The 22340-nt window shown below is 31.9% G+C and overlaps 1 protein-coding gene across 6 annotated transcripts in view; it reads left to right on the top strand.

Annotated features, from left to right (window-relative positions):
- LOC118195621 (protein still life, isoform SIF type 1-like) overlaps window positions 1-22340 on the top strand; it is a 749226-nt gene that overhangs the window by 1256 nt on the left and 725630 nt on the right. The gene's annotated exons all lie outside the window — the stretch shown is intronic.

Genomic DNA, 22340 nt, shown 5'->3' on the forward strand with positions numbered 1-22340 from the left:
GTCTGTTGAAGTTCGCTGTAACCGAATTCGACTGTAGTTGAAAGGTCATTTAGATATTTTTTCCGTAGTTTGTAGTATGTGTTAGGATTTTAATGAACGTTTACAGAAAAAAAATCGTTAATCTTAGCAGAAGGAAATATCTCTAAAAGATGAAAATTTAATAACTTAAGCTTTTTAATAATTGTAATATTGTAAAGCAATTAAGATCATACATATAGAGTTTTATTCTCGAAAAGTAATTCTAAATCATTTATTTGAGAATACAAGGGATGGTAATATTCGACATATCACTTCATTAGGTTTCCAGAAATTTTTAAACTAATTTTCTTGAAATAGATAACACAGCAATGTCTAAAAATGGCTTTTTTAAAAATGCATAGCATTGGCAATAAAATGCCAGTATAAAATGCCAGTATGAGAGCATAGCCATTACTAAAATGAGATAGCACAAATACTAATATGAGAACATAGCATTACTAATAAAACTGCAGGTAGGAAAAAGTAACGAACATTAAAATTAACAGCATCATTGAAATTAATGAAACAGTTTCAAGTATCACTAAACTTTTCTAATATTTATGGATTTCTGGCATTAATTAATTGATAATTAAAAATAATGATTAATTGATTTAAATAGCAAGAAATCTTTTCAAATCTATAATTGAATAATTTGGATATGAATTTAAGATTACTAAAAGTTTAATATTCTGAAAAGTTGCAATAAAGTTTGCAACTTTGAATACCTCTTTTTAGTGAATATTCCGAACAGATTTTAATTATTTTTTTACCATAAGGTATTTCAGAGCTTCTATGATTAAAATTGGGACATAACAATATACTGTGTTAGTTACGTACGAAATAATAATAAAGTGAACATTACATAAAATACAATAAGATGCCGAACAAGTATTAGTTTAGAAGTCAAACAACAAAAATCAGCGTTATATTTTCAAATTTTCACAGGACTAGTTTCGATGGTTTTACCGAACCATCCTAGTCCTGTGAAAATTTGAAAATATAACCCTGATTTTTGTTATTTGACTTCTAAATTAATTACATACGTTTCCATTCATAACAACAATTGTTTTTTGATTGGAACATTTTACAAGTATGCGTAAACAGTGGAAGGTTTTTTTTTTAAAAATTTATTTTAGATATTTACGTTAATTGTGAATATAAAAGTACGAATAAGTACATTGAAGTGATATTGTTTTATTTTGATTACCTGATAACATTTTAACACTTTAGTTGAATTTAATATATATGTTACGGTGAAACACCGAAATCTGGAGAACGTGGACTTGCACCAGTGAATGTCAACATTCACATAGTCGCTTGGTGTATGCCCGAAATATTTTACGAAAACTCGTATTTCTGACTTACACTGATCAATGTCGACATTTACTATGTACAAATGGTGAATGTTGAACATATAAGACTATTATATTTTCTTTTCCGTAATTCAGTAGCGAAAAAACGCACTTGAGACTTAAAATAAGAACTTAGGAACATAAGAACTTAAAACACACAGTACATTCAAAACGAGAAAGGAAAATAATAGAAGTTAAAAACTTACTTTTATGCAGTAGGTTCTAAATAAGAGAATAAAATAATAGTAATAAAAAACTTACTAAATTATGCGATTCAAATCTTATTTATTGTAACAACTTAAACTATTATGGCACTTTGAATTGCACAAGAGGCCTTTGCTTTTACAACTGCATTTATTTGTGAAACACTTCCTTTTGCAATGGCAGCGTGTATAGCTTTTCCCACCACTTCTCGAATTAGCTGCAGCTGCTTCTCTCAGCCATATTTCTTAAAAATAAATCTCATCTATAGAAAGTAACTTTTCTTTACAAATTACGAATTGATTACGTGTGTAAAGCTGCTTGAGGGTACCATTTTCGTTTGCAAGTTTATAAAAGTCGGAGTCTTCTAATCCAACAACAACCGCTAACACATTTCGGTCCATTTCGTACATTATCTGTACGACCACGGTCGACATCAGGGACTTGTATTCGTACAGTATCACCAATTTGAGTCAATGTTTTCGACTTACACCAGAGCATATCTGTGATTGTAGACATACACCGGTGAGGTTCCGAATGTCCGGTGAGGTTCCGAATGTAATATTCGATCTTTCACCGACGTATTTGGTGAATGTTGACATACTCCGGTGAAAGTCAACATTCTCCAATTTCGGTCTTTCACGGTAACAGATACAGTACATAAAACCGAATTTCAAGACAGGAAAAAGCAAGTAGAGTATGAAAAAGAATTTGAGAAATTAAAAAAAAAAGAAGTGTTAAAGCGGTATGCCAAGAAGTTAGTGAATCAGTGAAGTAATGTTATTCCCACAAGGGAATTACAACAAAACTTCCATTGATCTGTATAACATGATTACAGCTTTCGAAATCGTAGATTTACACCTAAGATCGTCAACTTTGGTTTTCGTTTATAAACCTAAATGAAAGAATCTGGGAAAAGATTAGATTTCTAACTAACATACTTATGAAAATAATCAAATGTATGTAATAATCATAATATGTACGTAAAAGCATTCCCATTTGCTTCTGTATAAAGTATTTTTTGACTTGGGAATTTTGTTCTTGTAACACAAAATCTTAAATTGTTGCTGTACATCGACGCTTAATGGGAATTCTTCTATATCTTTTACAGTGCATTATTATAACACCGCATTGCTTCACGTTTTTGCCCCCTCCTCCCAGCTTTTTGCGCTAGGTTCTGAAAAGTTTGAAAATATTCCCATAATTTTCCATTCTTCTGTTATGCATAGTTTTCTCCTCTGAGGGCTAGTTTATTAATAAATTGGATTCTCTTGATTATTTTAATTTTTTATTCAGTGTATTCAGTTAATATTTGCATTTCATCCCCGTTATTTTCCTTTAAATTATTTGAAACTTATTTTGTCCAGATTCTTTGTGAAACTACCCCGATGTGGCAGGTGTTCTCGCACTTATGAAACTTTCCAAACATGTTATTTCACTATACGTCTTTTATTTGCATTCTAACTCATTGTAGTCTTATCTGCAACTCATATGGTCTACCTTTAGTAAGGATTTCGTATTTTATCTCCTTCTCCTTCGTTCCTCTGATGTAGAAAATGCGACTGACTCATTCATGTGAAGTGCCCCTGGGGCTTTACAGAATAATTAAGTCTCCGGACATGTCTCGCTCATTTACTGTCATATTTCTTTCAAATATCCTTCAATATCCGTCAGATATTTTAATGTCAATATTGCTATGCATTCTTATTAGAATATTCTTTCCTTTTAAAGAAATAATATTGTGATATTTATTAGTAGTTTATCCATGACTACTTTACATTTATTATGTTCTGACTGTAATCACGCTCTTACTCGCATAATTTTCCCCTCTTGATTCTCGATTTTCCTATTTTTGCTTGCGAAAAAATATGGTACTAAAAATATAATAACATTATAAGTCAAGATTTTAATTTAAGAATAATGATTTTGTAGGGAACTAGATGTTACACACATCTGATCTATTTCATGTAAAGTTCAGTTCTAGGAAGCTATAACCAAAATAAGATCCCCAAGAAAATACAAAATTTTAACAAAATACAGCTAATAAGTCTTAAAAACATCTATATTAAAATAAGAGTTTATCAATTAACTAATTAAATAGGTAAGTAAAATTCGCTCTACTAAGTTTATAAAGTAAACACATTAAGTCAAATTTATTAAACCCATCCTATACACAAATGTGTAGATTTCTTAAATCTATCACCTTTTAATAATATTAAAGAAAATTACAGCAACTGTTAATTATAACGTTTTCCGTGCATAAAATAAAATTGCTAATTCTTTATTCTTTCAAACGTTTCCTTTTTTAAATATTAATTTTCCTCTGTCTTTTTCATTTTGATATAATTCTCTTTAGTACATACTAATTCTTGAATTTGAATGGGAGGTAATGTCAAGTAGAGCCCACCAGCGGTCGAGCGGTAACGTCGCTGAAAACTGGTAGTTCGGTCCGAGGTTCGAATCCCGCGAACGGGCTTGCGGCATGTTTTCGTGGTTTTCCCCATGTGTAAACGTGTATACGAGCCAGTTTCCCTTAAAATGTCCTCCACGAAGGCATCCCTCCCTTAAGGCAGATAGCCTCGAGTGCTTTGCCGTAATCTAATAAACCAAACCAAAACCATTAATAAGATACTGTAATGTTATTACATTGATTCCAGACAAAACATTTATTGAACATCGCAAACAAACCTCAATAATTAGTTTAATTAATGAAGGAAAGGTAGTCTTCTGCGATTTTTTAATATTACTTTTGAGAATAACTGCTAAAGAAAGGAGGAAGAAATATCTAAATCTGATCATTATTGGATTTTTTTTTTTTTTTTTTTTTTTGTAAATCAAAAGAAACTAGTATTTTAAAGCAATTTTAACCTTTATTCATATTAATTTTTTATTTATTTGTATATGTTTGGCAAGCAAGTAATAGCGATATTTTAATATACTGAATAAAACTCAGTTTTTTTTTCTATCCAAAAAATGAGCTTCAGTGAGTCAAATAGCTTCCATTCTGTTCGATGACCTTTTGCCATCTATCTAGCAGTTCAGAAAACGCAACCAAGTGTGATTTGAGGTCATCATTCTTTTTGAAATTTTTAACATATAAGAAGTTTTGTAAACTTCGAAATAAATGATAAGCCGATTGGCAAGGTCGGGGTTATATGGGGGATGCGACATCACCTCCCCGCCCCCCAAAAAAGAAGCTCCAATAATTTCTTACGTGTTGTTAAAGTTGTATGAGACCTTGCGCTGCTGTGGTGGAATGTGATTCCTTTGCGTTTTGCCAGTTTTCGCATTCACTTTTTCATTGTTTCCTCTAATTTCATACGTTGTCAGCGGTAAACATCTCAGTTGATCGTTTGTTTGTCTGAAAGCAGTTCAGAATACATAATAGTTTTGTAATCTCAATAAATGATCTTTTTCTGATGCAATTTATTTTTCGTTATGATTTGTGCCAATTCGTCATTCTTGGACCAGGATCGTTTTCGATTAATGTTATTGTAGATGATCCATTTTTCATCACAATGATAATTCACTTCAAAAAGGGGTAGACTAAATTACGGTTGAAATGCAAATTGATATTGATATTGTGTTAAGTGAATTTCTTTCAGTTCATGGGGGACCCAAATATAGAGCTTAACGAGTCCAAGACATCTTATGTATTTTTCAGGTACTGTGTTTGGTATATTAATCTTTTGCAGTCTTTTGTATAATTATAAGAGAGCCCGATTCAATTATGGCTTTCATTTTGTCTTCAGTAACTTCAGAAGGTCGGCCAAAACGTTGGTCACCTTAAAGTGAAAAATCTGCAGAACGAAATTTTTTAAAGCAATTCTGACACGCGTTCTGTTAAGCAATCAACACCATAAACTCTACATATCTCTTTGTCAGCCTCAGCCGCTATTTTGCTTTTATAAAAAAGTATAGTTTATCGAAAATGTTTAGTTTTGCACTCCCTTGTTTAAATTGTCTGTAAACTAAAAGTTGCAAGCAAAAATTCAAGGAATTGTTTCTATAGCAACCTAAAAGTGTCAGCTGCCAAATCTCAAAAGAGAAAAAAATTATAAAATTGACAGACGAATAACAAAACAAAATGAACATAACACTATTTATTTGTGCAAACCGAAATTACTTTCCTACCAACCTAATAAATATTAAAAGAGGAAATATGCTTGCTTTATGGTTTTGTTAATTAAAGATGAACACATTTTAATAGTGAATAATACTTGTAAGTAAATTATTATTCTGTGAATATTATTCTGAAAGTCATAACTTGCTACTATATTTACTGTGAAACACATATGAAATTTATTAAACCAAAGTATAATTTAGGAAAACCTGCATAGCATGTGAAATACATATAAAATATATTAATCCAGAGTATAATTTAGGAAAATCTACATAACATACAAATAGAAACTTTTATGTAATAAAATAGGCTAGGACTCTGGAGAAATGAACGCCTGAAACTCGTCTGTTTAATGACAAATGTGAGAAAGGCTGAAAAGTATTCAGATCTTTCTCCAACTTCTAGAAGTATTTTAGTAAAATTAAATCTATAGCTGCAAAGTGATTCTCGTATGGATTTTCAAAATATAACTGGAAGGTTCATCCTAAGTTTTTAATAGCTATCTTTAGTTAAAGCTACTATCCTGTCCTTCCTAATTTCAGCTTACGATTTCCTACCAGAGAGAGAGCCTTATAGTTTCCGACTAGAGCGGGTTCGCCTTTTGGCTACCTCTCTCTCTAAGCTGTTACTACACTTGGAGGTATTTCAGGCTCTTGATAGCTTCGCTAGCTTATTCGATATTTAGGGGCCAACTACTTTGAATTTTGATAGCTTCGGCTATATGCTTTTACTTAAGCATTAGTTAAGTGTCATTTCTTATTACTTTGAGTTCAAGCTCAAGTGGAGGCTTCGCTGTACGCCTTAAGATAGGGGCCGACTGTTTTAATTCTTATTTTGAGAAATAAAGGGTAATTAACACTTCTTTAGTTTGCGCCTCTGTTCCTTGAACTAAAGCGATTATTCGCTTGGTTATTTACGGTTCCTACACATTTAGCTGTTAGATAAATGGTGGAACACCACACAACGTAATAAATATTTTTAATTACGAGACTAAGAAGATGATACAAACTTACTAGAGTAAGATGATGATTAAATTAATTTTGTTCATATATATAATCGGCTACAACAATTTTCCGAACGTTTTTGGACTTGTATGTCAAAATACAAATCCCGTTTTCAGTGTTTTATGTATATAAGCATCAAAGTTACATTTCTGCCATTGCATTTTGCATCATTTGATACATAGACTAATAATTAAACAATGCATTAAACAATAACCTATTAAAACGGTAAAATAAGTTTTTTACTTTTCTGAACCGATATCTATGCTCAACAACATTTAACCAAACACATTTTAAATGAGAAAAGTGATCTATTAGAAATTTATTTTAAAAAAAGCATTTCTCTGGAAAAGGATTCCCAAACTAATTTTTTTTTAAATTTTTAAATTGATTTTTGTAGGAAAAGAATACTTACTAATAAATCAACTCTTTCTTACAACTTATTAGTTCTACGAAAAAAATATATATGTGCGTAAATTACATTTGCTAGTAAAACATTTTATACATTAAGAAATGCTTTCTGATATTCGTTTTTCACAATGTACTTGGCATTGGCCAGTTGTCGCAAACATTGAATAAAATACTAAAAAAATTCTTTTCCTTTTTTAAAAATTAGAGTTTGCTTTGTAACATTTAATATTCTTAGCGAGTATAAATTAACTAGACATCAATAGACTGTGTAAGAAATTATCTTTAAGTACGGCAGAGTCGAGAGAAAGGGTGCAAACGACCCTTTATTAACTCAATATATTCACAGATGGCAACAATTTGTGCTTACAAAAGCCAACACCTTTAGCTTAACCCAAAAGGCAACAAGTAGCTTAAGACAAAATAGAATTAAGTTAGCCCAACGGCTTTTCAAGGTCACTTAACGCGCAGGTGGGCTCGGACGCGTAAAAGTCGACGTAAGCAAGTCTAGAAGGCTAGAAGCGCTCAAAGGCATAGAAAGCTAATCACTAGTAAATCAAAGATATCAATGTAGCCTTCAGGCAGGCAGATCACGCTCTCTTTCTTTCTCTCTAAATTGATCTTCCAAAACCTTCCCTTAAAACTCACTTCTTTCTACCTCATTTGAATACACGCTAAGCCATTTACATTCTGGCAAGAAAGCGCAGGTTGAAAACGAGAGTAATAGGAAAGTTTCTTCAAAATAAAAATAACTGTTAAATAACTTAAATAAATCCCCAAAACTTCTTAATTTGAAAAATTAGAGCATTGAATTCTTGTGTATCAGGTAGAGGCCTAAAATTGCTGCCATAGACAATATATTTAATTTCCGTCTTTAGCCACACTTTGTTCCCCTTTTTGGAAGTAGCTTTTAATCTTTCTCTCTACGTTTAGCAATAATAATAATAGTTCCATGTTTAATAATAATTTCCAATAATAATAAGTTTAGCAATAGAAAAATATGCCACAATGTAAGTGTAATGTGCAGAAAAATGCCCACGTCTTTCATTTGGATTACATCTGTTTCTGTTGCTAAATTTTACCCTTTTTAGATTAAATTTATATAGCATATTCTATAATAACAAAATTTAAATTAAATCAACAAAAAATTTTTTTATACGTGATACTAAATTTCTATACAAAAATGAAATAAGTATTTGTTAACTTGACAAAAAAATTTTAAAAAACCGTAGAAGAGGAAGCATACTTAACAGGATTAATTCAGATAATTAGATCTTAAGGTAAATGACAAATATCTTTTTTTTTCTTTGATAACGTTGAAACTTTATGTAAATCCAATTGACATTAAAATTCGTTGTCATATTTCTTGAGTTATGAAAGTGGAAATGTATGCGAAACACCGTGACGTAACAACACAAACAAAAAAAATTTGGTCTCTCCATCCCTAAAAAAATTAAAACTACCAAAATTTTGAGTTCTTTTAAATTTAAAGAAAGTAGCTGCTTTTCTTGGAAACAAATAATTAAGTACTGTTTATTTAATTTAATACAGTAATATAAAAAGGTCTTCTTTACTCTATACATTTCTTACTGAAATAAAATGTTTTAAAAATCTATACTCATCTTAAAGTAAGCATTGTCTTTCTCCTTTGTTTGTATTTTTGCTTTCGCAACAATATCAGCCTATATTATCACAAATGATTTCAACGTTCAACGTCCCACGAATAATTTTATAAGACTATGCATATATCGACAGAAATTCTTAAGGAGGTACATCTCTATCAAAAATGGAAAAAAGAAAAATCATGGTGTAAATACTAAAATTTATTGTCAGATGAAGGTTCAGGAATGTTTTAGACGATATCATTCAAAACGAATTTGTGAAAAAAAGCATAAAATTCTAAAGGTTTTCCACGAAGTCATTGGCAGAACTTTATCAACACTTACTATCAGCAAAGACGGAAACACCAAAAATAACATGCAAATCAACAAATAAGTAAATAACAATTAAAATGCACTATTCCAAAATAATTTTGATAGGAATAATTTTCTTCTAAAATACGAAGTATTTTTTTGAATAACTTTGAAAATTCGAGAAACCCCTATCTTTTTCTTTTTTTTTTAATTGTCCTACAAAACAATAGCCAGGAACATTTATAAAACTTTAATTATTCAAATATCAGAAAACTAATTAGCAATTCTGCCGACAATTTCATTCTTAATGAATTCTTGAAATTCAAAATTAACTGGATGGGTAATTTCAAAGGTGAACTAGTGCCAAGACATAAAACATGGTTTCAAGAGAAATGCAAATAAAATTTAAGTTAAAATTTTTTAGGAACAAGATAAAAATGCTTTAATTGATACTTTAATCAGATATTTAAAGTCTCATAGTACTGCTTCTGAAAAATATTGCCGATTGCCTTTATCCCTGAGTATTTGTAGAGGTTACTTCATGTTTCTAACAGTTATTAAACATGCTTTACTGTCTATTCTCGTTTCCTATCTACTATGCCTTACCAGAATGAGTTTTTAGTATCGCGTTTCATAAAAATAAGTTAGAAGAAGTATTTAAGGAAGGTTCAATTTACTTCGACAGAAAGTGCTTGGGAGTTCTTAGTAGCACGTGTTTGCCGTCTGCTTACATTGTTCTTAAATCTACTGCACTCAGCTGTATTGTACGGGTCTACTCATAATCGCCGGTTAGGTTAAATTAAGGGCCAACTACGTTAGGTGTTTGTGTCTAGCTTCGGCTAAGTCTGTTCAGTTTAGTATTAGATTAGTTTCTTATTTTCTTATCCCGATTTAAAAGCCCTAGTGGAGGCTTTTCTGTAAACCCGAGAAGGGGGCAATCTGTTATTATTTCTTTAAGGGACTAAAAGGATATTTTAACCCTTTTCTATACTCTGTTGTAAATACTTAAACTCAGCGATGCGTCACTAGTTAGTTCACTAGGTTCACTAGGTTCCTGTACAGTTTAACAAAGTACTGAGGAACATTATATATTGTATCTCTGAGCTATATAACCGATATTCAGTAGAAACGTCACGTTTGTCACGTGCTTGTCAATTTGAAATTTTTACTGAAATTTAAGAGCTGTTACCTCAATAGCGTACACACATTTCCTTAATTATTGTTGTGCAATGTGAGATCTAACAATGAAATCCTGAAATGTCAGCGAATCAAAGACGTGACGAGTTATGCAGGTGTTTATTAATCGAAGCGAAGTGACTTTTTCTTTGCGATGCTGCTTTGTCAGTTATTCGTGTTAAAATTTATCACTTATCGCAATATTTCTCATTTATGTATCCATGTTATTCTATGCTTGCCTTTTCTGAGAATATTTATGTAGAAGTAATCAGAAAAAGCTTGCAAACTGCATAGAATTGAGTTCTGCGTTAGATTTTTAACGCTCCATGGTATATAAAAAATAATAGGATTCATGAAGAATTAAATGTGCAGCTTTTATATCTTTCTTTATCAACTGGCTCAAAATTTTCACAATAATAAACGCAATATTAGTAATGAAGCAATTAAAATTGCAACTAAGATGTAAATGACTCTATTAACAGCAAAAAAACTAAACATATTTTAAATGCCACTATCTTCACCTATTGCTTACTACTATTATTATTATTTAAGAAAATTGTATCAATCTATCGATCTACATACTGAAGAGCAACTGAATTAGGGATGCCTGCCTAGTACCATGCAGCAGCACCTTTCGCCTTGATGACGGCTGCGATTCGTCTTGCCATGGGCTAGCCAAGACACTGGAAGATACGAGAAGCCATATATATCCACGACTCCTGAACAACCTCCCACAAATCATCAAGACTAGATGGAAGGTGGTCGGATTCTCGAGCATCTCTCTCAGTTGCATCCTAGATGTGCTCAATCGGATTCAGTTCAGGTGACCTTGATGCTGAGGAAAGGACATGCAGGTCTGTTAAATGTTCATCCAACCATTCCGATACAATTCAGGAGCGACGGCATAGTGTCGTCTTGTTGAAAGGTAATCACTGTAGTGGTTCATGGAAGGTGGGGGTCAGGGATATCTCGGTAATGTCCAACTGTGAGAGACGATGTCACAGTTACCAGGGGTCCAATTTCAGTTCATATGAGCACTCCTCAGACAAGATAACCGCCTCCATCAGCTTGAAGAATCTCCTGCTGGCAGGAAGGATCATTGCTTCATGTGGGTTACGCAGTACACGTTATCTGCCATTGGCGTGTACCAAAATGAGTCTTGACTCATCACTCCAGGCAACATTTTTCCACATCTCGAAGATCCATTGGCGATGTTCCCGTGCCCATGCTAATCGTTGCCCCATGTTTTGTGAAGTCAGCAGAGAGACTCTCGTAGGACGATGACTTCTGTAACCCGTTGAGAGGAGATGGTTTTGTATGGTGTGGAATTGAGGAAATTGCTGAGAGCTATAAACATCGAAAAATGAAAATCTGCTGAAAGCGATAGCGCTGATTCTAAAACAGTAAGGGTTGGAAGTATTCAGATCGCAGAGAAGCATTTAAGACAATAAAGTGAGTCTGTTCAGTATTGCTGTCTTTCAGTTAAAAAGATTTAACTTCCCACTTGTATTGTCTCGTTTTCTCTAGTCCTAATATTGTCATCACACAATGCAATCAAACGTGCAGCAATGTTTTTGATCCATCCTATTCACATATGAAATAGGAAAATAGGGGAAAAATATATATCCTATGGATAAAATAAGAATACATATTAGGAAAAAATTGAATATTTTTTTAAAATAGTTAAGCTTATATACTTGAAATCTTGGATGCTGCGTTTAATGTATCTCCGAAGAGACATATTATTCCGTTCTAAGGGTTCGTGGATTTAGAATGACTGCTGACAACACTTGACGGAAAATTTAAAAAAAAAAAAAAAATTATTTGCCAGTGCTACACAGGACAGTTCCAAAGACACGTTACAGTCGTCGAAGCACTATAATAAATACGCTCAAGCAACCAGCAACACAACCTTCAGGCTACAACGGTGAAGAGAGTCTCACAGCAAAGCACTAAAGTACAGCTTCCAATTCGGTCGATCGCTCTCGAACTATTCTCTGAACTTAAGACACTTCTACTGAAACTCAACATATCCCTGATACTCTCTCACGATATATCCTACTTTGCGTATATTTAGGGTATTTATAGCTTTTGACCTGCCTTCGGGAACATTCTGTGAAAAAACGGTAAGAATTCGTTCTAGAATGTTCTCGTTCCGTCTATAGAATATCGACAATTTTGTCGCCACATGCCGCCAAATGGACGATTTTGTACCAAATCTGGTAAACATGCTTTTCTTTGCCGCTTTCTGGCAACCCTAAACTCACTTTGCGAGCAAGTTATCATACCGCAGCTGGGCATTTCGTAGCAATATTTTAATGTTGCATAGTTGCCAAAGATCATGCGGACGTAGATCAAATTACCGCTTATAACGGGAAACATCCAGAAAAGACAGTTTCCTTAAAATCTTTTAAAATATTTTCGATGTTTTGCTTAGCAATTAATAATGAAGCGAATTGTTTACGCAGTAAATTCCTTCTGTCATAATGATTTTGAAAAGTTACCTGTTAGTATTATTTACAAAACATATTTTATGTTTCGGTTAATTCGTTATTACAAGCAAAATTTTAAGAATATTCTTTCGTATCATAGGTAATAAGAAAACAATAATTTATGCAGCATTGATTCTCCATTATATTACCTTATGCAATACCAAACAGATCAGTTCGACCAATAATACCATGCCAACTTCTGCCATCTGATATATGATGACAGCAAGTAATAACGCTATTTCGTCTCGAGCAATTTCGATTTAGAAGAAAATGGAATATATTTGTTCAGCATTTTCTTTCCATATGACTCATCATTCAAATCACAGTGATAGCGAATCGATATTCTTAATAGTAAAAGCAAACGGATGTCCGAACATTTCTGCTTGCTTTAATGAATGCTTTAAGTTGAATTTGGAAGCCAGCAATGGGACTGTTGGAACATTTGAAATAGCAGCGAAGAACATTTCTATTTATAGCGCGTCTTTAAAATGAACAAAGTGAAATGCCATCATGGAAATGGAGAGATTTATTCTCCACTGCTAATGTAACTATTGATTTTTCTTTTTCCAATGGTTTCTCAAATTACTTTTTTTCATCTTTGTGAAGACAAAAGAAAAATTATATCTTAAAGTTTTAACATCAAGTATGTTCGCAATTATTTTTCTCAAATACAACTCTCCCCCGAATAAATGTTGAGCACGATATACTCGTATATATATGTATGGGAACATTATATGAACTCGTCTCAAGTCTCTCCATTAGGCATTTTAAATCACTAAACTAATTCAAGGAAGTTTAATTTGAAAGAAATAATTTTAATTATTTAAAATTAATTAATATTTTTAAAATTATTTTTTTAAATAATTTATTTTTAAAATTATTTTTTTAAAAATATCCCCTTCTTCGACATTACTTGAAATCAATAACACAATACATATAAAATCCGATGCGTACACCACATGACTTCCTTGTACGACATATTAAATAATACGCTTTTTTTGCTGAATTTCATTTAAACTTATTGCCTAGAATTTTATTAGAGATATTTTCTCATTCATTTCTCACTTCGCAGCAAGGCAAAAACACATAAAACTTCAAAATGTCTTCATTAAAAATTGAAAAATATAGAAAAACATAAAACACCAGATACAGTTAAAACAATTAAAAAAGCAATTTTTACAATTAAAATTAGAGTTTCTACGCAAAAACAAGCAATTTGGCCAACAGGCAAGAAGACAGATATTCCGGTGCACAAAACTAAAAGTTTACTTTTGGTCTCACACGGCAAAAAGACACTGAAGGTAAAGAAACTGACTGTTATAACAGACCTACATACTGAGACTACTCGTTTTTGAGTTATGCGAGGTACATACATACATACGTACGTACAGACGTCACGAAAAAATCTCATCTGAATCCATTTTAATTCCATTTTATAATCCGTTTGGGTAAAAAGAGTCCTTTATTCTGTCCTTACCTACAGATGTCACACAAAAACATCGTTAAATTGCATTCCATTGGAGTCAAAATGGATACTTTTGTTGAAATACGATACTCGAAATTTTCGTGATTAATTCGTACAATGAAGTAAAATGGACTAAAAGTAAATAATTTTTTAAGAGGAAAATGAATTATATTAAAATCTAGAAATCCTTTAAAAATTAATAACTTTTGGAAGAAAAATGGTATGCCGCACAAATAACCAAGAAAAATACAAATGTAGAATATAGAACTATATAGGATAGGCAAAATTTTCCTTTTGTAAATGTGGAATTGTTAAAAGTAAAATTTCAAAATTTTTTTCAAAATGAGGATAAATAATTTAGTAAGCAAAATAAATGTAGAGGAAAAAAATCACACTAAGGTTTTGCAAAATGGAAATTGCTTTAAAACGGAAGTAAATGTATATTATGTATATTCATTACGTGTTTCATAACATAAGAAACTTTAATATTTAAGAAAATTATGATAATTAATAAAACCGAGTTATCGCTATGTAAAACCCATATAGCAAAATAAATGCAAAATCCCCCCCCCCAAAAAAAAACACAAAAAAAGCAAAAAATGAGTAAAGTTTGCAAGCGAGGAACTGGTAAATTTAAATAAAATTTAATTTAGATTAGGGATACGAAACCGCAGTTTCCAGGAAACAGGTTAAAAAATACAAAACATAAAAAAGAAAGAAAAAAATCTGAAAAATCTGAAAATATTAAGTTTTTAATGTCCCACCAGAGGATTTGCTAAGGGTTCTTATGTTCTCGTTGAGCATTGCAGTTTAGCAATCTGTTCTTAGAGTCACTCCTGCTAACAGTTTTTGTTTTTGTTTGTTTGTTTTCTTAGCTTTAAGCGTATCTTTCTTCATATTTATGCCACATAAAGTTCAAGAAGAAAATCACAAAATAGTTAAAAACAAAGCATAACTTTAGAATTCCCGATAGAGTTTTAGGGGTTGTCATACTTTTTTTTATATTCGCTATATCATTTCTTTGAAAGCTAGCCGTTTGAGCAAACAGTCTCCTAAAAGAAGCATTATAAAAAGGAAAAAGTATATAATGATTATAATGAGTCCAGCTAGTATTATTTCATAAAAACATTTAATATTTCTTTAGACATCTAATCATTTAAATGCATTTTTATTTAAATCAATCCGTTTAAAAAGTAGAATATATATTTTTAAGAAATACCTTCATTGCTTTTTAATCATCTTAAAAAGTATAGTATCAGAAAGATTAAGTATTACATGCTTTACTGAATGGCAACACGCTGGTGCTTGGAGATAATAAGAATTCTAATTGAGGTAATGGCAACACATTGCTTTCGATTAGCCTCATTTGCAGATTAAAATTGAAAGATCTTACATTTTGCCAAATGGCAACAATCTGGTGAATTGGAGATAAAAAAGTGTTTTATTTCGAACACTGTTGCTACTTCTCGTTTTCAAATCGCTGAGTTTGTTACAAAAAAAAATTGTTAAAATTGTACAAAATATGAAATAAATCGAAAACAAATTCAAAATTCAAGCTTGGAGGCTCCGATGTTTAAGTGGAGGACTATGTGTATTAAAAATTAGGTACCATCTAGTGGTTCGTACACAAAAGTAATACGAGAAATAGTTAGTTTCGAGATTAATAGCACCATTGGTGTTAACAATAGTAAATGGAAATCAGAAACTAGAACTAATTTTATTATCTAGGTGTTTGGGGACAATAATTTAAACCAGCCCAATCCAAATATTTAATGTTAAAAAAATTAATACATGGAAATAAGACCAAATATTGAGCGAAATAAAGCGCCAAAAGCTGCAGTAGATTTGTTAAGGAATGATAAATAAAGGGAATAAATTTTCTACAAACGTTTCATTTTTGTTTACTTATTTTATTGTAAGGAATGAATCTCGAGCAGAATTAAAGTACTTACTTTTTTACAAACACGACGATTAATTGTTCATCTTGAAATAATAGTCACTAGTATTGTACTTCAGAATTAATTTTTATTGCAAACGATTATTTTGGATCAAATAAGAAAATATAAAGGGATTTCTTCTGTCAAATGAGTAGATGTATATTCAATTAATGAAGTAAATATGTATATGTTTGTTCAGTTAAACTAGTGCAATAGAATAACTGTTATCCGAACTATGTCAGGTGGAGCAGTTGCGCTTAATAATTCGTTTGAATATCAGATGTCAAGCTTTATCTTCATGTCAATTAGAAATAGCTCATTTTTGCACATATTGGTTTTGAAAGCTCTTGAATACATATAGAATAAAATACATTTTCAGACTCGCATTTAATTTTTTTACTTAAATAAGGGAAAAACGTACATCTGTAATAATTACAAAAATCATTACCAATTTTTATGGCGAAACTCAAATAAGTGACAATTGGCGACTTTTCTTCGCTATCGTTTGGATAGCAAAAAAGCAGCAGTCCTTGTGGAAAGCTAATAATTCTTTTTTTTTAATATATTTTTTACGAAAATGGGATGCTTCTGGTTTTGATAAATTCGTCCATTTCTAGAAACTCTTTGCGAAAATATTTTCATAGCCCATTATTTCGGTTTGCAAATATATTGCGACCACTTCTTTTAATTATTAAATATGAATTTACTTTTAAATCATGAGAAAATGAAAAATGTACTTTCAAAATGAGTCACTAATTCAACATTAACATGTTTCATACTTTCGTTAAGCGTGGTTTCGTTTAAACAAACTGTAACTGTATTTAGTTTGCTATATAGCTTAGGAGCTTAGGAGTGATAAATCTAGAAATTGTAGTAGCGGTATTGGTTTTTATCTCAAACATTTTGGTACATGCAACTTCCTTTTCATTTCTACTGAAGCTACTATTAGCAAGCATAGGAAATCGAATCCGAAGCTCAAAAAATCCATCATATCAGCTTATCATTTTTAGAATAAAACTTCTGAAAAATGATCTTGATTCGTTTTTAGTTATAGATCTCCAATAGTTTTAGGTGGAGACATGAAACACCAGCTGAAAATCGAGAGTAAACAGTCCTAGTACATTATATGTTGAGAATGTAATCTAATAAAAAATACCATTTCTTTCATTGTGAATGAATTTATAAGACTCCCTCATTGATGGAAAACTACATATCATATATTCTGGACTAGTTTGCTAAGAAAATATTTTCCCCAGTTTTATATTTAATAAATATAGCAACGAAATATTTTTTTATTTACATGTTTTGTTATAGAACTTTTATCGCGATACTTAACTTAGAATTATAAGCAGGATCTAAAATTTCCTAAATTTAAAAGGCGCAGCTCTTCCTTTCCAAATAAGTTTTGAATATAGATAACACAAATAATTTCTTAATTTTTAGAAGAGAAAGGAAAACTTCTCAAGTTATAAGGAATTTATAGAGTTTGTCCTCATTAGGTGGCATTAACTAGTTTCAAATCCTAAAAGACTTGAAGCGAATTATCGCTTTGCCTCAAGTAATAAAGGAGTCTTGAAAAGGTTTAAAACAACCTTTTTTTTTTATTAAAACAGAACTTCAATGTAAACGCATTTCTTGTGCTTGATGATATCAACCACAACTTGTGGCGATGTAACAAAGTAAAAGTCGAATTCAAATTAAACTAAGCCTAATAGTCAAAGCCTACACAGCTGGTTTTAAAAATTTAAGTTGGCTTAGAACTTCTGACCGGTATAACATTAAATGTCGGCAGCAATAACGCAAAGCCAAGGAATTACAGTTTCATCAAAATTGGCAAAATCTAATAACGACGCTCCAGGAGGCAGAAACACGCTCTGTTTTACAATCCAAAACCTTCGACTTAAACATTCTCTAAACTAATTTACATTTCGAGTGAGGAAACGAAAAGGGAGAAGTGATAGTAAGGACTGAAATTATAAATAACTGGTTAATCAAAATGATAATAACCCTACAAATTCATTAACTTTAATTAAAATTGAAAAATATTAACTAAAATGGTTTTGGAGAATGCTGATATAATACAATACCTTTCCTCGAAACTTGGCGTTACATTGCTGGGCGATAAAAAAATCATTTGTATGTAATGCAAGCAAAAGAAATAGCACAGGCGCAGAATACAGTTTATTTTTCAAATGAAACTGTTTAGTTAAAAGCATTTTTGAGTTGCTACAATTGCTGTGAGTTCCAACTACTTGGTTAGAACAATTAAAGTCTCAAGAAGGTGTTTGTTAACTATATTATATGAGGTAAATTCTCACCACCAGAATACTTGACCATCAAACACAGAATTAAAACTCTTTAAACTTATTCTACCTCAATACTTGTGAGTGATTTAATCAAAATATACAAACATGAAATTACTAGACAACCTGAACTTGGCTCCAATGCAAAGATTCTTTTACAAAATAGATATAAGTTCAGCAATTTTAATCGAACTTGTGCAGAGATTACAAGTTTACCTAGATCGCGGCAGAAACTGAAAGACACGCCTACCAAAACGGTATCCAACCTCAATCTACCGTTTTGTCTAGCATTAGCATCGCCAAAGACGTTGTTATAATCGGTAAGGTAGCGGATCTTAGGCCGAACTGTCATATTCGTATTCGTAAAATTCTAAAATTTATAGTAAATCTGCTTGTCTCTCAAATGTACATAAATTCTGGAGTGAGCAAACCTCGTAGGGTAAAGAGGTAGAAAGGAAAGAATTGAATTAAATACATTTCCCACAGTTGTTAACCTTCCTCTTACTTCAGATCATTTCCATACCAAAGAAAATCTGATATTTTAAAGGAAAGTTTACTCATGCTTCTGATTTAGACTTCGAAATTGTTTTTGCTGTTGTTACTTCTTTTGTCATGGGAAGGCACTTAGCCGACTTAGGTTTGGCCACTACTAAGGCCGGAAGTGGTGGCCTCTTTATTGTGTAAGCACCTAATAGGTGGACCACCGTTACTTCATATGAAACGACGAACAATTACAGCCATGCCTTCGCCAGGAATCGAACCCGGGTCTCTCGGTATCGCAGTAGGCTTCCAATATACTGTCTGCGCGGCTTGCTGTTGTTAGTAATCTTACTTGTCTAATGCAATAAGAACAAACTCTCAAACTAATATAGTGGTAAGGAGTACAATGGGCTGCGTCTGTTGTTGGCCAGAGTCCTCGACTCACCGATTCAAGGGTCATAGTCAATTGGAATACCGGTCACCGACTCAAGGGTCATAGTCCGACTTTATGCTCAGTTCCAGCCCAGTTTTGAAGGAGAACCTCCGGGGGGGGGTGGATCCGAGAATCTCTCATTACCTTACCAGTAGTCTCTCGAGAAGACTTTCGGAATGCCCTGATGCCATATTGCAGACCCCCGTGCAGCACAGACTCTATATATTTACAAATATTCAAGCCTTCTTCAGTATCCGAATTCGGGCCTTTCGGTACTGCAGTCAGCCTTAACAACTTTCCCGTCTGCGCCGCAGAATTCGAAGTAAACGATTATAAAAGAGACCTATATTACTGGAACACAGGCAACCTATTCCGAAGTTGAAATTAATATATATATCTAAATTACAAAAAATTAAAACTTTTTCTATTACTCTAAAATCGTTTAGAAACACTGATTTGCATTTATTTTCATTTCCAGATTAAGAATGAACGGAAAGATAGCAAAAATAATTATATTTAGAAAGCCTGGCAATAAATCTTTACTTCCAGAAAATTAACAGCTAATATGCCTACTTTCTGGGATGTAAAATAGTTTGAAAAAATAATTGCGAAGATATTAAACGAGTCTGTTAATAACTTCTTAACACTGATTTAATTTTAGAAAGCAGCTTAGTGCCACATATGAAATTCTTTGCGCAAGGCGAAAAAAAAACAGTTGTATTGTTTAATAAAAAACTAATAGAAGACTGATTTATCCAGATATAAAAAGCATTTAATAAAGCAGAGCATTTTAGATCAAGAAAACTTACTGAGACGTAGTACTTAGCCTTCTGCATATTCAATAAGGGAGTGGGGGAAAGATTGTAAAGGATTTTTTATTTTTTGTTAGTTAAACTTCTATTTTTGAGTAATATTAATGATGGGCATCTATGTGTATGTGCTCATAAGTTCTGTTTATTCTTAAAGGAATTATCAATCAACTATAAAATTACTAATACCTGTTCTAGCCTACAGGTTTTAGTTTATTTGAATACGAAAAAGCATACTTGGAATATCTCAGTATATGGAAGAGTTGCTTTAACGAAGGAAATTCTATTGAACAATAGCTGCTATTAACATCAAACAATACTGTCAATCATCAAAAATTACTGAAAGTTATTAAAATAAGTTATTCTGTATTGAAATATATAATTATGAAAAATTATTATTTGTCCTTCAAATATGCATATCCGTATTATAGAACCGCACGAAATTCTTATGCAGCAAGCACATTGAACCGTATTAAATGAAACATGAAGCGAGCTATTTTGTAGCTGTAGACTTTCGGCCATAGGTCTGCTTCGACCAAAACAGATATTCTAGGAAGATTCTAGGAAGATTTAAACTAAATAAGAGCTGTAACTACAGAAGTAATTTTAATCATATTATAAGGTATTTCTCCAGCCTTCTTAACGTGACTACTGCATTTGTTTTGTGACAGAACTGTATCAGTTTATAAGGTATTTCTTCCGCTTTCCTAGCGTGCCTTCGTGGTGTAGTGGTTTGCACACTGAGCCGGTATTACAGAGGTCCGTGGCTCGATTCCCGGAAAAGGCGTTGTTAATTTTTCATCTTTCCTGCTTCCAAAAATTCCTAATGTCTCTGCAAAGTATTAAAGTATGTGATAGTCGTTAAATATTTTGGAGTTTATCGAGACATCCAGAAGAAGTACATATTTATAAGTATTGCAAGAACATATTTATAATTGCTGCAAGAACGTATTTATAATTACTGAAAGAACATATAGTAAAAAATTTCAATTTTTTCAATTGACAATTCAAACTCTCCAAGGAAAAAATTCCTAACTACTTTATAAACGAAATACATAATTTGTTTTCTTAAATATCATTTATTAATATGAATCTAATTTAAGCATGGGCCATTGTGGTAAAAGCTTATAGGAGAAACTTTTCAAATATCAGAATTGCAGAACAAAGCTTTGGAATTATAATAAATGTCTCATAGGTTGCTTAAAACATTCAACTGCATGCAGATATAAAAACCGAAACTATGGATACAGAATTGTGTATAAAACTTATTTGATTCAAATGAAAATTGTGTTTCGAAATTATCAAAACTTTTAAAATAACAACGCCAATGAAGGATTAAAAGGCCCTATGAGAGCTGTTTGGGAAGCTAAGCATATTTAAGTTCTAAAAGTGTCAAAATAATTAATTTAAATAAATTGTTTAACTGGAGGTAATATCATATTACAGAAGACAGGAAATGCGTTTCCGGGGCACAAAAATGTCTTGGTCCGGCACTGAAAACGTCAGGAGTAATGGATACGACAGTAATAAATGGATAAGACAACAGTACTTTAACATTACTGATTCTAGGATAGCCCTGGTGCACTGCAGTATTGTTTTGTATAAATGTATTTGCGAAGCAACTTTTATTGCAGTAATAGGTATGAGACCATAATTGTCATCTCGAAGCATAAAGGAGATAAATATATACATAAATATATTCCAATGTGCGTTATAAGAATACTTTAAAGTTTACTAAAATAAGCATCGTGTATACTTAATAGAGAACTTGATGTGTCTGTGTTAGTGAGTTCATAAAAACTTATTATTCTTTATAAATTGGTTTGTCATATGGAATTTAATTAGACGCATAATTAGTGTGCAATACATTGTACAGTTGCAGAGGTTTATTTTAATTTCCTAATAGTTATTTTTAATTTTAAAACTACATTCCTATATTTTCTTGTTTTCCACCTAGGGAATATAGGAATTATATATATTATATATATAAATAATAATATATTATATAGATAATCGTCGTTTATAGGTCGTTTTGTCGTGGCCGAAAAAACTGCTGCGTAGATAACTGGACATTAAGGATGCAGGGGATAATCGGAAGGACTTTTAGAGGCACGAACAGCTTGATAGTTAAACATCATTTATTCTTGAATGAGAAATGTTTTAACACATAACTAACTGTTAGCAGGCAGGCGAAGAGGCGGAAGAGAGGGAGATTACACAGGTTTTAGC

The sequence above is a fragment of the Stegodyphus dumicola genome, chromosome 3 (assembly GCF_044657685.1).
Source record: "Stegodyphus dumicola isolate Sdum_Otavi_A_Nest chromosome 3, ASM4465768v1".
NCBI lineage: Eukaryota > Metazoa > Arthropoda > Arachnida > Araneae > Eresidae > Stegodyphus > Stegodyphus dumicola.